The sequence below is a fragment of the Rhinopithecus roxellana genome, chromosome 17 (genome assembly GCF_007565055.1).
Source record: "Rhinopithecus roxellana isolate Shanxi Qingling chromosome 17, ASM756505v1, whole genome shotgun sequence".
NCBI lineage: Eukaryota > Metazoa > Chordata > Mammalia > Primates > Cercopithecidae > Rhinopithecus > Rhinopithecus roxellana.
The window spans coordinates 10,172,084-10,190,131 of record NC_044565.1 but is presented as its reverse complement, the minus strand read 5'-3'; positions in this window follow the sequence as shown (position 1 = coordinate 10,190,131).

Genomic DNA, 18,048 nt, shown 5'->3' with positions numbered 1-18,048 from the left:
GGAAAGGAAAGGAAAGGAAAGGAAAGAAAGCGAAAAAAGGGAAAGGAAAGGAAAGACTAATACTAAAAACAAGGCACGGCGGGTGCAGTGGCTCACACCTGTAATCCCAGCACTTTGGGAGGCCGAGGTGGGTGGATTACTTGAGGTCAGGAGCTCAAGACCAGTGTGGCCAACATGGTGAAACCTCGTCTCTACTAAAAATACAAAAATTAGGGTGTGGTGGCGCATGCCTATAGTCCCAACTACGGGGGAGGCTGAGGCAGGAGAATCGCTTGAACCCTGGAGGCAGAGGTTGCAGTGAGCTGAGATGGCACCACTGCACTCCAGCCTGGGAGACAGAGTGAGACTCCAAAAAAAAAGGCACAACAATCAGAACATGTATTAGGCATCTTTCTTGATATAACTTTATTTCTTCATGTGATGCTTTATTTCCAAACTTTAACAAGTTACATTTCAGAAACAAAATCTTTTTGAAAGCAAGCATAACCTGCAATTGTCATTTCAATTTAAAACAAACAATTATTCAGTTTTTATAATTCCAAGCAATATTGTTGAAAGGAATTGTACAAAGAGAATTCAATACAAACATTCACCAGCCATGTAATAATTAAAAGGAGAGAATGATTGGAGCAGGAAAAGATATTTATTTTGAGATGGGAGAAACCAATACCCCAGAAATAGAAATTACTTGCCTAATGGCACACAGTTCAATAGGGTGAAGGGCTCATAATTTCAACATGGAGCATATAAAATTGAAAAAGAAAGTAGACGGAACGGCACAAAGATATTATGATCTCCAAGAACAAACACAGAAAACAGCCACCTATTAACCCTTAACAGTATGTCGTATTTACTATAGTATATGATCACCCACAAACCAGCTCTGTTATTTCAATAGTACGTTTTTTATCTCCTAGGACTAATAAGGATGGGTCAAGATCACATCCCATACTGAGAGACCCCTGGAGGCAGCAGCCTTAATTAGAATTCAAGGTCCATCAATTATGTGAAGTATAACCTTGAGCAAGTTATTTATCTTCTCTATATCTCTAGCCATTCATCAGCAAACTGGATATAATAATTTCTACCTTATAGGGTTGTTGAGAAGATGAAATAGGCCTGTAAAAAGTATCTACCTAGTAACATTTGACATACATGTAAGCAGTTAATAGGTAGTACCTGTTAATAGAATATTCATTCATTATTCCTGCCACAAGGAGAATGAATGATATGGCGCAATGGCATAAGTCAGCAAGCCTAAGGTTCAAATCCCCACAATCCTTCTCTACTGTGAACTTGGGCATACAGGTATAATCTCATCGAATCTTGTTAAATTACGTTACGCCTAAAACTGCCTCCTCCGTCTTAACAGGATGTGTAAACAGGATGCAACGTACTCTTGTACCATTCACAGAGTTTCGGCCAATCAAAGACAGTCAGCTGTTCAAATAAGGAAAACACCAAGCTGTAACCAGTCCAGCTGTTTGTGTACCTCACTTGCGTTTTCTGTCCATCACCTCCTTTGTTCTGTCCACAAATGTTCTTCCACCAAACGGCAGTGCCAGATTCTCTGGTTTGAGGCTTGCCCAATTCACGAATTGTTCTTTGCTTAATTAAACTGTGGAATTAGATTCATCTAAGGTTTTTGGGGGTTGTTTTTTGTTTTGGTTTTGTGAGTTGTTTTGTTTTTTGTTTTGTTTTAAGTCTCCTTTGTCCGAGTTGTTGTGAGGCTCAAATGAGATCTTAGCTGGGAAAAGCTCTTCAGAAATTGCCTTGCAATGTGAAAACGTAAAGTGTGGTCACAAAGGTCAGAACCTTCTCTGAGGAATAGCAGAGTGTCATGTGCAGGTAGGTGCAGAATAAATATAAGTGGAGGAGGGAGAGATGGCCCGTGCTCTACCTTCCTCTTACAATGCAAACTCAGCACACACACACACACAAAAAACTCCTTAAAAATAGTTTGAATTTCATCAATTCCTCTCCTAAGTGTTCCTAAGGCAGAGGCTATAGTCCCAGAGCCACAGCAGGGGTGGAAGGACTACCACTCAGCACAGTGTAAGAACAAAGTGCTGGCCCTGGGTTGTCAGACCTGCAAGCCCGGGCTTAGGTATGGAGGCCTGGGGTGTCCTGGGGCTGATATCCCCCTTGAGAAGAATCATCTAAAGTGAGCTAAAAGGATTTCATCAAAGCCCATGTCAAGAAACCAGCAAAGGTCAAATCTCTTACTGGGCACATCTTCCTGATCTATAGAGGATCTTTCTCAAGCTTGAAAGATATACAAAGAGGCAGAAAACTGAAAGAATGCAGACCACAGGCCATCAGTCACCATTTAACTGCACTTTGATTATTTTTACATATTGAGAATTGACATCCCATTTTGTGAGGGATTTATAAAGAGTTTCCACAAAGAAGAAACATCTGAAAACACTGAGACCCAAAGAACTTACTACTGTAGGTTTCACAGCCAGTTACTGCCTGAACTAACAGAGATTCCTCAGAAAAAGGCCTGGGAATGAGGGGCTAGTAAGCAACAACCAAAAGAGGACAAGAAAGCCGGGCGCGGTGGGATCAAGCCTGTAATCCCAGCACTTTGGGAGGCCGAGACGGGCGGATCACGTGATCTCCTGATCACGAGGTCAGGAGATCAAGACCATCCTGGCTAACATGGTGAAACCCCGTCTCTACTAAAAATACAAAAAACTAGCCGGGCGACCTGGCGGGCGCCTGTAGTCCCAGCTACTCGGGAGGCTGAGGCAGGAGAATGGCGTGAACCCGGGAGGCGGAGCTTGCAGTGAGCTAAGATCCGGCCACAGCACTCCAGCCTGGGCGACAGAGCGAGACTCCGTCTCAAAAAAAAAAAAAAAAAAAAGAAAGCTCCAGAGAGCATGCGCAGCAGTGAGCGAGGTCAGCCCAGCCTCCCAAAAGGCTGAAAATCCCTAGAAGGACTTGAGAGGCAAGAAGTCAAGGATCATGGGAGCTAGAGGGAACAGAACGTTTCAGGAACTAACCCCTTCATGTCTCTCCACCACACTCCCTCTGGGTCCTCACACCCAGGTGCACTGCTGCTCAGGAAAGATCTTCCTGCTTGGAGGAGGGACTTGGAAGCAGAAAAGCAAAGCAGGAAAGAGGAGAGCACATGCTTTTTCTCTTCCTCTGACTCTTCTGAGGTTACTGGTCAAAATCCTTCATGAGTAACAGTGGACTTCACCTTCCCGTTCCTCTATCTTTCTATCTGCCAAATAGGCACGGGCAGATCCATATCAGCTCTAGATGGGTTTGGTGAAAGGGCCGGGAGGATTCTGTAATCTGCTCAGTAACGGCAATAGAAAGTGCTTAAATAAGTGAGTCAAGAAATATTCTGGAAGAGCTATGCAACTGGAATGCTTGGAGAGCCACCCGCATGGCAATAACTCGATCTGTCCTCATTTTTTAGAACAGGCATAAACCTGGGTTTAAAAAAGGACTCATGTCTCCAAAGCAGCCAAATAAATAAATAAACACATACAAATCTCTCGGTGACTTATGGAAGCTATTAGTGAGAAAGTTACGTTCACAATAAGAACTTGATTTCCTTTCCCTCTTTCTCTCTCTCTCTCTCTTCCCTCTCTCTCCTCTCCTCCCCTCCCCTCTTCTCTCTCTCTCTCGCTCTCGCTCTCTCTCTCTCTCTCTCATTTCACATCTTCTCCCCAGTCACTTTTGGTAGTGAGCAGTTTGCGATGTATCCAAGGGAAGCGACAGTCTCCTGCGCTGTGCAGTCGATCCATCTAAAAAACGTATCATCCGTCTGTGAGGCAGAAAGCCCAGTTGGAATAAGCAAGTTCTGTGCGTTCAACTAGAAAACACTTCTTGTTCTCGCTGTCAAAATAATTCTGTATTAAACTTCTGGGATATGTGACTAATGTGCTTGGAACCTTTGGAGTGACTGGTTTATTTATTTTAGGGAGGGGAGTGCGGCTGCTGCTGGTGGGGGTGGTGATATAGTGGATGGGAAGAACACACACATGGTGGGCTCAGAGATCTCACATCAGCTTCTGGGAGCCTGCATTGCCGCACTTTGTTACAGAAGTATGAGAAGGAGCAGAACCAGGCAGGAACGGAGAAGTAAAGACATATAAAGACGGGCAATGCACACTTCCCAGAGTTAAGGTTGCCTCAGAGTTCCTAAAAAGACTGAAATGTATAAAGTAAAAGCAAAACACACACACACACACACACACCAGAGTAATCCTATCACAGCCCTTTTACAAAGCCCAGGACAGCTCCTTACTGCTTCCCAAAAAAAAAAGCCTCAAACATTACAGGAAGGCATAGGAAACTTCTCTGATAGGATCCAGATGTCTCACCTCCAGACTCAGCCTCCCACTCCCAATCTCTCTACATATCTCTGCTATTCCCTCTGTCTTAAAGACTCAGCTCTCTCTTTCTTATTTGTTAAAGTCCTAGCCATCTAGCAAAGTCTAAAACAACATCCCTCCCCCAACCCCCACAGCAAAGCCCTCCACAATGGCACAAACAGAACACCTTGCCTTCTCACAGCGCTCCTAACTCTAGCATTGATCACTCTGCAGCTTGTCTCCAGGTATTGTTAACTGCTGGAAAACTTACTTACCTATACCTGTAACCTTCCGCCCTTCCTCCCTTCCCCAGACACCAGTCTCCTTCTAGCACCCACAGCATGAGCACACACATAAACATGAGCTCTTTCTTTGCAGACAGGGGTCCTCTTTTTACTATCTTCATTGCTTCAAAGTGAGCCACTGTGATGCCTCCATACACAGGCCTTCAGTAAGTGCCTGACCATAGCTGAACTTTTGTGCCATTCACAGAAAAGCATCTTTAGTCATAAACTCAAGAAACATAACAAAACAAAACAAAACAAACAACAATAGCTGAAAAATCTGCAGAAGGAAAAGACCAGAATTTAATTCATGCTAAACCTCTAAAGTCAGTTCTTAAAAGCTGCTTTTCTCTCTTCTCCAAATCCAGTGGTTTTGTTCAATTCTTCTCTCCTGCTTTGAGTCAGAAAGTGGGTGGAAGTTTGGGGAACTAAATGAAGAAGGGTGACGCGAGCAAAAGGCTTCCAGTGGAAAACAGATGAGGAGATCAGGTAAATAAATCTAAGACACATCATTTTTATGACCTGACAAATAATTGCAGGTTGAAATCATCTGCTTACTTTGTGTTTTGTTTTGCTTTTTTATTTTCTCCAGTTACTTACTTATAATATTCATATGTTAGAAAAAGAAAAAAAAGGGAAGGAAAGAAAAGAATGAGAGAGAGAGAGAGGAGAGAAAAGGCTGTTTGGGAGTGGAGAACAGGGGTGGGGAGGTGACCAGGACAATGACGACAGAATGAGTTGGCCTGTGTGCTGCCGGTCAGCTTTGGCGGGCCCTCGCCCTCTGAACTGTCTCTCCAGAGAGTTATTTGGCAGAGTTTCAGAAAACAATTTTCACTTTCTTTCTCCAAACCCCACCTCCCTCCCCCACCTCATTTTAAAAATCAGCTCCAACCTCCTAAAGAGGAAAAAAAACTAAGACCCAATTCATTTTACATTTTATACCACTTAAGGAAAAACATTTCTCAGAGCAAATGCTTTAATTCAGAGAATAACCTATTCTCATCCCATTTCCTTTGACTGCTACAGCTCTCCTCTCATTCCTGTCTTCTCCTTGCTCTTCTTCAACTTGGAAGTGGTTATCTGCCCTCAGATATGGTCTCATACTTATTCCCACTCAAAATCTCTCTCTCTCTCTCTCTCTCTCTCTCTCTCTCTGTTTCTCTCTCTCTCTCTCTCTCACACACACAAGTAATGTTGGTTCCTATTGTTCTTGCCTTCATTAGAAGGCAACAAATACCTACAAAAGGTAGCACATGCACTTACTCATTTTAAAGAAAGCTTAATAAGCACCTACTAATAAGCATCCTACTCTCCAGCTGCTTATATTCTAGGAGAGGAGATCAAACATGTCCAACACACACTGTTCAGCAGTGTCGAAGGTGATGTGTACAAGACAGGCCCACAGGACAGAGCTCACCTAGCTCTGGGAATTGTGGAGGCTTCCTACATAATACAGCTTGCATACAGTAGACCCTCCATAAAAGCCTGTTAAGGGGATGAATGAAGAACATAATGAACGAATATTCATTTGAACATGGACTTAAAAGAGTGCGTAAGATTTGGGCAAGCCAAAATGAGAAAGCCAACAGTTTAGGAGTAAGAGTTTCAGCTACAGGGAGGCAGGAAAATGAGAGGACACTCCCAGCAATGACTAGAAGTCTGGTGCAAAAGAAAAATGCTATCAGTGACGGGTTAGAAAGGTACTTATTAAATGAGCTAAGAAAAAACTTTCTACGTGACGGATTATAAGCTAGTCACTGTTAAACCCTTTACAAATATTAACTTATTTAATTCTCACAATGACCCTATTCCTATTCTACAAATGAGAAAAGTGAGGAGCAGGCAGGTGCAGCGACCTCCTGGTGAAAGTGTTGCTTGGTGCTGGAGCAGCCTGGCTGCAAGGTGTGGATCCTAACAACTACCTTACTGTATCTCCACAGCCTATCAATGTCTGGGAGGACTGATCATAGAAAGCCTTAAATGCCAGATGGAGGAGTCCACACTCTCTTCCATATGCAAAAGGAAGCAACTGAAGGTTTTGAGAGAGAAATAATAGGGTAGGATTTAGGGAGGATGAATAATTTGGCATTTGTGCTGAAGTCTGATTGGAGCCAGTGAATGGATTAGAGCCTAAGTGATGAATCAACCTCAACATCACCCCCTACCCTCTGCCCCATCACACCCTCGTAAATCACTGTGTCATTGTTATGTACATAGTCCAACAGGATTTCAGTAATTTTTCTGTGTACACTCAGACTCTGAAATTTGATTTTTATATTGGAATAGTTTGTTCCCATCTGATTTCCAGGCCGAGGATTCCATGGAGGGACGGGATGGCTGCAGTCAGCAGTGAATGGCCTCTTAGTCTAGCCGGAACACTCCAAGAGGCAGCATTGTACATGTACTGAATAGTCACAAAAATAGCTCAGCTAAAGGACACAGAAAAAAAAAAACTGCACTCTTTAGAGCTGACGTATTTTTCCTTTTCTCCCTCTGCCACTGTTTCTATGACCTAGTAAGGAGGCATCACTGTAGAATCGAAAAAGCACTGAACAAAAATTCAGGAGACCTGAGTTCGAGCACAGATTACCACTTCTTTTTTAACATGATTTTGGACAAGTTCTAGATTTCAGTTTTCCTATCTGTAAAATGATAGACTGATTTTTTTTCCCTGTCTGTATGTGTGTGTCTCTCTCAGAGAAAGAGAGAGAGAGAGAGGAGAAGGAGAGAGAGAGAGAGTGGGAGAGAGAGAGAGGAGGAGAGAGAGAGAGAGAGAGAGAAGAGGAGAAAGAGAACTGAGAGAGAGTGAGAGAGAGAGAAGAGAGAGAGATGAGGAGGTGTCAAAAATATACAAGTGCATTTGGGGTGAGATAAGATTATTTTAAATCTTGAATCCTTTAAAAACGTTATATAAAGTACAGCTGAGAACTAGGTTACAGAGGGTGAGTTAAGATTTTAAAACTTGGGGTCTGATAGCAAAATGGACTTCTACAAATAAAATGTCACGGTAGTTAGCTGTAAGTGGGATTGCAGGTGCAATCCTTTTCACTCTATACTTTCCTGTATATTGAAAACCTATACATGAGTACATATTACTTTCACTGTTAAAAAAAAAAAACACTATTTTCAATATCCATTTTATTATTAAGAATTTTACGAATACCCATAATTGTGCTTGGTAGGGAATATCGGTAGAGTCAAGCAGCTCGTTGGCAACGTGAGATGCAGTCTCCTCATTTTTGTAAAGGAAAGGCAGGCTGAAGACCATCATCATCAACTCTGCGCTGCCTCAAACCCCTTCAGGGTATACACTGGCTTCTTGATGTGTCCTCTTCCCACCAGCCTGGGAGAGAGCCGAATCCCATGCATTAGTCAACCCCAGCAGGTAGCACAGTGCCTGCCACATTCTAAATACTTAGGCAACAGTTTCTAACTTAAGAAACAACCTTTCTAAGAACCACTACAGTAGAAAATGAAGATGATATTCAATTATATCTAATGAATTGTGGTGCTTTTGTCTTTGTTTTATAGCAACAGGGTTGTACTCTGTCACCCAAGCGGAAGTGCAATGGCACCGTTCTAGCTCACTGCAGCCTTGAACTCCTGGGTTCAAGCGATCCTCCCACTTCCTCAGCCTCCTGAGTGGGTAGGACTACAGATGTGTGCCACCACATCTGGCGAATTTTTTTTTTTTTTTTTTGTAGAGACAGGGTCTCACTGTGTTGCCCAGGCTGGTCTCAAACCTTTGACCTCAAGCAATTCTTCTACCTTGGTCTCCCAAACTGCTGGAATTACAGGCATGAGCCACCATGTCTGGTCCCAAGAATTGTTTTGGGGTTTTCTTTCCATCATGAAGCTATATGTGATTTAAAATATAAGTCAATTCTTAAAAAAATTAGACTTCAAAAAAAATTAGACTTTATGAGTCTGAGCGAAAATCTATAGCTGTTTAAAAGACGACATATATCTGTAAGTATATTGACTTAAAATTTTTTCAAGGTGTATTGCTGAGTGAAAAAAATAAACACAGAGCCTGCAGTAATTTACGTCAATTGTAAATGCAGTCATTCATGTAAAAGTTGCGTGCGTGTATGTGTGTGGCATGTCTGTGTGTGTGTCTGTGTAGAAAGAGAGAGACTTAAATAAGGTATTTTCCAAAACTTTAACAAGGATTATCGCTACAGAATAGTCCCAGCTACTTAGAAGGCTCACTTGGGAGGGTTGATTGAGCCCAGAAGTTCGCACCTACAGTGAGCCATAATCGTGCTGCTGCATTCCAGCCTGGACGACAAAGGGAGACACTGTCTCAAAAACAAACAATCTAGTAAGATTATTATTTTCCTATTTGTACTTGTCTGCCTTGTTCAAATTGTCTTTAGTGCTCGAAAACTTTTTTTTTTTTTTAACATGGAGTCTCACTCTGTGGCCCAGGCTGGAGTGCAGTGGCACAATCTCAGCTCACTGCAACCTCCGCCTCCCGGGTTCAAGGGATTCTCCTGACAGCCTCCTGAGTAGCTGAGACTACAGGATTCTCCTGACTCAGCCTCCTGAGTAGCTGGGACTACAGGCATGTGCCACCACACCTGGTTAATTTTTTTTTGTATTTTTAGCGGAGATGGGGTTTCACCAAGTTGGTCAGGCTGCTCTCAAACTCCTGACAAACCATCTGCCCGCCTCAGCCTCCCAAAGTGCTGGGATTACAAGCGTGAGCCACCACACCGAGCCCAGAAACACTTTCTTTTTAAACTTCGGTTCCTCTGATTTCATCTGGGATGAGGCTGTTCTCAAACAGCTGTTGTTGAGTCACAGTTGCTTTAAAAAATGACAACCAAGCATTGTATAAATATAAGGTGCTTAATCATTATGCAGCCATGAGGCCCTTCTTGGAGCTACAGCAATAGTGACAATTTCTATCTTGGTTTAGCTTCAGTGACAGTAGTGATAAATAACAATAATAATAATAATAATAATAATAATAATAATAATAATAAACAACCCACTTACTGGTCATACTGGCCTTGCCATCAGTCATTGAAAAAACAGAGGCAAATTCCTTTCTCCAAGCTCTAAGCACAAGACACCCCACATTATCATTTTCATTTAATAGGACAGGTTTCATTAATAATAGGTGGAAGTGGCCAGGCACAGTGGCTCACGCCTCTAATCCCAGCACTTTGTGAGGCCGAGGCAGGCGGATCACTTGAAGTGAAGAGTTCAAGACCAGTCTAGCCAACATGGCATGGCGAAACCCTGTCTCTACTAAAAATACAAAAATTAGCCGGGCTTGGTGGTGATGCATGCCTGTAATCCTAGCTACTCGGGAGGCTGAGGCAGGAGAATCACTTGAACCTGGGAGGCAGAGGTTGCAGTCAGCCAAGATCGTGCCACTGCCTGGGTGACAGAGAGAGACTCTGCCTCAAAAATAAATAAATAAAATAAGAATAATAAACAGGTGAAAGTGATCGAGTTGATTGTTATTTTCTTCTTTAACCCTGTTTACAGTTTCTGAATTTTCTATGAGAATATATTGCCTTTATGTTTAAAAAAAAAAAAAAAAAAAAAAAAAAAAGGTCATTTAAAGACATGTAAACAACCACCACCATAAATAAGCCAGGCTCTCCTTTCACTGAGTTTAAACATGAGCCTTCCTTACCAGTGAGCCTGCAGGGGATATTCTGTAACTAGGTCACCGGATTTTACGCCATCACTGTAGTCCTCTCCAAATGTTCACCAAAGCTACCAACAGCTCAGGAGATTAGCTTTGGACAACTGCAGAATTGAACAAAGTAACACATATACTGGGGGAATAACAATTGAAGGAAATGCCTACAATATTCTTGGCACAGCAGTAAATATCAAAATGAAGAAGAGGCTGCCCCACCCTGCAGAAGCTTACAGTAGTAGAAGGGGAGAAGTTATATACATGCATAAATAAGAATAGCTTGAGGGACAATGTGAGAAGTTCTACAAGTGTTCCCGCTCAATGCAGTGTGGAAGTTCTAGGAAAGGAAAGATTATTTCTAGCTGCTGGAATGACAAACAGCTTCAGGACAGAGTTAATGTCTCAGCAAGATCAGGCAGATCCCAGCCCAGGCTATAGTTCATCTGGCTGGTGCCCAAGAATGGTAAACAGTGGCCTTAATTAGTGAGAAAGACTGGTGTCAGGTGTGGAGTGAACACTGAATGTCATGCTGGGGAGTCTGGGCGTATTTCCACAGGAGCAAGGCAAATGTCTCTGGATGCACTCTAGGAGCCATGGTGATTATCTCCATGGAAGCCATTCTTTTATATGTAACAGTAAATTAAATTAGCAAACAAAAATCAAAGAAACTACAAATATTCAAGCTAGTATAAACAAGCCATAGCATGATCTGGAGTAAAATTATTAGATGTGATTGTGAATACCCCATAACTAGAAAATACACCCCTTCCGTGTTGAAAATCTGGTGAGGGGAAGAGATGACAAGGGAAGACAGCAAAAGCCACAGCACTGACTTTTGGTTGCTCCCAATAATCCAATCCAAAGTGGTCCATTCCCCTTCTCTGGGGCCACTAAATTCAGCATCTGTGTCCATTCCTGTAACACCCTCTCCACAACCTAAGACATCTCAAAAAAATATAAATGCTCTTGGTGAATAAATCCCACTCGTCAATGGAATGGTAACATCATAAGATTGAGGGTTCATAGAAGTCACAAAAAAAGTATACTGTACCAACAGAACAGTGAAAAGTGGATGTTCTGCCCCCTAATACAGTAGTCGTCTTCTCTAGATGAATCTTAGAATCCCTGCAGTAATTTTTTTTCAACGCTAATAGCGAGAGCCCAACCTAGCCCATTCATATCAAGATCTCTGGAAGGTGAGGGCTGACATGGTTACAAATAAAATGCTCCATGATTCCAGCACTTGGGGAGGCCAAGGTGGGCGGATCACTTGTGCCCAGGAGTTCGAGACCAGCCTGGGCAACATAGTGAAACCCTGTCTCTACAAAATATACAAATTAGCTGGGCATAGTGGCATGTCCCTGTAGTCCCAGCTACTCAGAAGGCTGAGGTAAGAGGGTTGATAGAGCCCAGAAGGTTGCGGCTACAGTGAACCATAATCATGCCACTGCATTCCAGCCTGGATGACAGAGAGAGATGCTGTCTCAAAACAAAACCTCCTCAAGTGATTTTAATGCACAGCCAGGGTTGAAAGTCACTGCTAGAAGTTTGACTAAAATGTTCAAAGGGAAGGGAAGTAGGAAGTCAAATAAATGGGAAGAACTAACTGTTCACTTCAAGCATCACAATAATCCCTCATCACAAACCAGTTCCTCTTCATGTCTCTTTCCCTGGCTGGGGAGTCCAGGATGAGCTCCTTGTAGTGGGAATGTCTGGGGCCCATGAGCCTGTCAGCAGATGCCACACAGAAGTGTCATGAGCATCCGCACACAAATCAAGGACACCTCGTAAGTAGGGCTCAGCACTGGTTTTACTTATCACTGTAATAGTACAGGTGAAAGCAGGAGTGTGTGGAATTCAATTTACAGCCTTTAATGCTGTGGCAGCACAGGGTGGAAAGTGGATATAGGCTTTGTAATTAGGCAAACCAACATTTGAATCCTGGCTCTGCCACTTTCTAATTGAACTTAAGTAAGTCGTTTAACCTCTCTGAGCCCCAGTTCCTTATTTACAAAGTAGGAAAGAAAATATATGTTTTGCATGTTGTTTTTCTTCTAAGATTAGGAATGACGTGTGTACACAGACTGGGTGCCCAACGAACAACAGTAAATACTACGAGGATTACTGAGCAAAAAACAACTTGAAGCTGTCTTCAAAACTGCATTCCATGACCAAACTATGAACGGAGAATAAAAGTGAGAAACAGATAAGGCAGACAATCAATTTCATATCTCATAAACCAGGAAGAGGTAGTATTCACACTTCCCATGCCAATGAAAAACCAGTCTGTTTAAACTACATGTCAATTTCTTTCCCTCTGTTGTGTCTTTCAGCAAATACAAACTGGCTTGAACTTGAACAGTCGTTAAATCTTGTCTTTTCTCTATTCGGTCTTTGTCAAATGACAGAATGGCAAAGCTGAAAGGTGGCCTCAGGAGGTAACATGACCGTCACCCTCACTGTGCAGGTAACAGAGGACACCATGGCTTGCCCAGGACCATAGAGCTCATCAAAGCATGCCCATCCTCAAGAAGTCATTAACAGTCAGGAAAAAGCTATAAGCACAATGCTAATTAATGAGCTTAGCAACACTTCTTTTCATAAGACAGGGAAAATGGAAATTAAAGTCTTACTATATGTGTGTCAGGGACAGTTCTAGCGCCAGAACTAAGATCCAGGTCTATGGGATCTGGAGCACTGGGCATAGTCTGGAGATGGGGCGACATGACCAGGCTTCACCACGACCTCATAACCTCAGACAACGAATGCCCATCACTTCTCTATGCCACATATTCTCTCTCCCTAATGGTCTCATACTCCCTAACTTCCTCAAGGATTACTGGGAAATTTCTGGATGGTAACCACGGAAACAATCTGCAAATTAATGGGAGATAAATGTGAGAGGCCTATTCCAGTTTGACTTTGAAACACCCACACATATGCATGTGTACCTCCCTGCACAAATGTATGAAGAGCCACTGATAGATTTGCACCCATTACCCACTTGGGCCGAGTGCCAAATGAATGAATGTTAAAATCAATAGTAAGCCAAAGCTGAGGCTGAAATCTATTACTATCATCTGAATTTTTGTGATATAAGAATAGACATGAAATTTCTCTGTGTTAAAAATCATTTATCATTGATGTTGCTATACGTGATTTGGGAGGTTTTCCTGATCAGGAAATGTTGAGAAGACAATGTAGACACTCTACTTTTAATTTATCTTCAGAAAATGTGAAAAAAAAAATTTAAATAGGCTTTTTCTTGAAAGAGTGATGACCTTAAGTGTAATTAAATAACAGTTAAAAATGGTGCTTAATGGTCATTCTGTTTGGTGTTACAAATGCATTCAACAAACAACCCTATAACAATTATAATTATTGTATAATCTAGTTCTATAACAATACTTAGATTATAATTTACATTTTTATAAATGCTTGTTAGCTAAAAAAATGTGTTGGTCAACCCAAAGTTATCTAGCTAACAAACTGTAATAACTAAGATTTAATAACCTCAATTAGCTAATATTCATTAACTAAGATTTAATTAATCTAATTTTCATATTACCTATCAACTAATTTCCCTACTTAACTATTTGAAAATTCTTAATTGTTTAACCCATACACTCTTAGCTTTCACAGTCATCATTAAATATTGTAGCATCTTACTCTTAATATTTCCTTTATATTTCAATTAGTTGTGGACTCTCAGAGTATAAAGTAGTTTAAGAAGGTTTCTCATTCCAAGTTATAAGTAAAATGCTCACCTACATTTGAAAAGTACATATCTGGATATTAACAACAAATCTGAAAAATATACTTATTCATTACTAACATTTTTATGCTGATATGGTATGACAGTAACCAGTGTGACGTTCACATCAATGTAATGATTATCCTGCAAAATTTCAGAGTTGCCTACAATGTTAATGAGGTAGGCATTTGGCTACTTTACCCTTCACAGAGGTCGAACTCAACGAGCAGGTTTTGGCCAAATATTAAAGCAAAAACCAAAGTCAGTGCATCCTTAAAGGTAAATGGGTTGCCTGATTCTAAGAAAGCATGTCTAGATTGTTAGTGTCAGTATGGAAACACAGTATGATGCAGAAAACCAGAATTTTCACTACATATGTAGCCAAAGCCAGCTATGAATTAAACACTGTAGGAAGATATTTAGAAGAACTCACAGTCTAGCACTGGCAGCAACTGTGTATACAACTAACCATTACAGTGTTCACATAGTGTGTGTGCAGGGAGGTGGAGGTCAGGAAAGGTTTCATAGAACCAAACTGAGGCTGCTTGCCCAGAATCTATGAACATGATTCAAGAAAAGGTGATGCCTTGGGATGATGTGGCATGTGTGAGGCATAGAGGAAAAGTATTAATTTCATGGGTATTCAGACCTGGTTTAGAGTCTTGGTTCTGTGAATGCTAGCACTAGCTTGATGACCTGGGAGACTAACGTAAAGTCTCTGAGCCTCTGTTTCCTCATCTGTGAAATGGAACAGCTCCTATATTTTGAGTGGGTGTTGAAAAGATTGGATGAGATCTCTGGAGAAACCATCCAGCACAGTCTTCAGCAGATGTGGTATTCCCAGTATCTCCTCTGCTCCTTTCCCAAGATGGATCCGCACAGTGGATAAGCTCAGCAAAGTATAGTGAGTACCCTGACCAATGAAATGACTCACAACCTTGTATTGAAGCAACCAAGATGCTTTCCATAGCTCCATCAAGGCATGTCAAGAAGCCATGGCAGGAATAATACTTAAGTAAGCTACTCAAACATTTTATAACTTCCTTGCATTAAGTAGGAGTAAGTCAGGGTGTAGAATTTATCTGTATTTATCCGGTACCACACAGAGAAAGGAGACACCACGGTGACTGGTAGGTATGGCTGAGACAGACAAGGCCTCCAGGAGTCTAAATATTTAGGTATCCATTCCTGTCAAAAGTCCTGTTAGGATGTTACACTGCAGGAGGGCGCCCATACAGTTGCCCCAGTGATTTTGATCAATCAGTTCCATATGCCACATCTTTCACCCGAGGAGAGGCATTGAAGGAATCCTACCTACTGTGTGTGTGGCAGGGGGCTGTTTGTATCCCCAGGAGGAAGACACCTGCAGAACACAGAATGTTCTCCTTTAGGTCCTTCAAAACCTTGGCTCTGATTCTTCCTTCACCATGCAACGACTCTAACAAACAATTCCATTTCTGTAGCATCCAAGGCAGAGCAAAAACATAGGCAAGCCAATTAACCAAAAACTCTTGCTCCCAGATGTGTATAAAAGTGGCATTGAGTTTATCATGGGCTACCTTATACATCAATTAATGCAAGCCAGTTGCCTTCCCATTCCACCACAGAAACCCTGATTTGCTGTTTTTAAAAGGGGTTGGGGAGTTCCAGGCCTAACCTGATGAGGACTAGATACAAACTGTACTGACCACACAATAAAGTGAGGCCATCTTGGAAGTGGCAGACAGTTCCAAATCACCATATGCAACACCTACTGAACTGATAAAATCTTACTGAGTTTTTCCTGCCCATATAAGGACAGCTTCATCTGTTTTGGCTTTCACCCTCTTTTGTAGTTTTGGAATACATCATTTGTAGAGTTTAATTTCTTAAGAATAGGTGGGCAGACCTCATTTTAGTTTAATGTGTAGTCATTTAAATTCATGAGGCACTTATTGAGTGAAAACCATGTGCACAGATGGCCCTGAGCAAGAACCTGGAAGCAAAAAGGTGAGTTAAGACACAGTCACTGACTCAGGTAGCACAACTTAACTTGCAAAACTTCCCAAATTCACTTCTCCCCCAATATAGCTTTGACCTACAAGCAGTGAAACATGGGCAGTTTGCAGGAGAGGGCACAGAGTAATCACCATGTGGCGAGGAACAAGAGGAAACATAATCACACGTGCTCTCAAAAAAATGTATGCAGCCCCATTCTCATAATTTATTTGGGGAAGAAGGGGTGTTACAGGTTTTACTGAGAGGAGGGAAAGCACAGATAATCTCTAAACCCTCCTTTTGTTTTAAACAGCTTTTCTATTAAATATGTTAATTTTTGACAAAAGAAATGGTCCAGAGAGGATGACTTGTAAAAGGTAAAGAGTTCTGTGTTGAAGTCAAAAATATGTAGGTTGTTACCGGGTTTCAGTCATTATCTAGCTGGGACCTCATTTTCCTCTAACTACCCTGTTCCACTGTTTACCATCATTCTCCTTCACACCTAGTCATGGTGTAGGTTAAAAAGTAACCATCAGTCTCAAATCACAGGAGAAGTATGAGAAGATATTTTCATACTAAATGGTGTTGAGACACCAGATAAGCATTTGGAAAAAAGTAAAACTAGATCCATTCGTTACGTTACACACAAATAAGCTGCAGACGAATTAAGGATCTAAATGTGAAAAATGAAACTATACAGGTAGTGGAAGTTAACATGCAGATAACGTGGGTGTTAAGAAATGCTCTCTAACAACGAACAAAGTCCAGAAGCAATAAGAGAAATGATTCTTAAATTTGTCTCTGTAAGTATAAAATTTTATATGACTGAAAAGAAAAAAAAAAAATACTGCAATCAAAGTCAAAAGATAAACAAATTGGGAGAGATATGTGTAATATACTTCATAGATGAAAGGCTAATATATCTAATTTCTGAAGACTTTTCTAATTGGGAAAAAGACCAAAAATCCAATTTAAAAAAAGGCGGAGCGGGGGCTGGGTGCAGTGGCTCATGCCTGTAATCCAAGCACTTTAGGAGGCCGAGGTGGGCAGATCGCTTGAGGTTAGGAGTTCAAGACCAGCCTGGCCAACATGGCAAAACCCCATCTCCATGAAAAATACAAAAAAATAGCTGGGTGTGGTGACACGCGCCTACCCAATCTCAGCTACTCGGGAGGCTGAGGCAGGAGAATCACTTGAACCAGGGAGGCAGAGGTTGCAGTGAGCTGAGATCGTGCCATTGCACTCCTGTCTGGGCAACAGAGAGAGAGACTGTCCTCAAAAATAATAATAAAATTTAAAAATGGGCAAAAGACATGAGCAGGTAACTCACAAAAAAGAACTCACAAAATGAATACATACGGACATTAAATACATAAGATGCTTAACTTTACTCCTAATAGGACACATGCAAATCAAAACTATACTGAGATACCATTTCTCATTCATCAAATTGGCAACAATTCATAAGCTTCACAGACATTCTGTAGTTGGGAATGCTGGTGGGACATTCCATCAGAGAGAAATCTGGTAACTAAAACACTTCACAAAACATTTACTCTTAACCCAGCATTCCCATTTCTAAGAATATATCCCAAAGATATATCTAATGATATGGACATACATATGCAAAATGTTATTCATTGCAGAAAACCATCCAACTGTCCAAGTATGGGAAATTGGTTGAGCAGGAAGAGAAAAAAACAAAAAAAGGGAAGAAGGAAGAAAGGGAGGGAGGAAGAGAAGGAGAAAAGAGGGAACGTAAAAAAAAGAAAAAGATTCACAAAATCAGAGTGCAAAGGAAAATATACAACATGCTATCTTTGTGTAAGAAAGAAAAGGAAATACAAAACATATATATATATATATATATATATATATATATAATCAGGATTAAAAGAAATACCAGAAAGATAACCAAGAAAACCTCCAAGAGATGTAGGGAATAACAAGGTGGCACAAATATCTGAGAGACTGGCACTTCTTTTGGTTTAGTTTTGGCTTCTGGAAGCACGTTAATGTTTTACATATTCAAAAAAT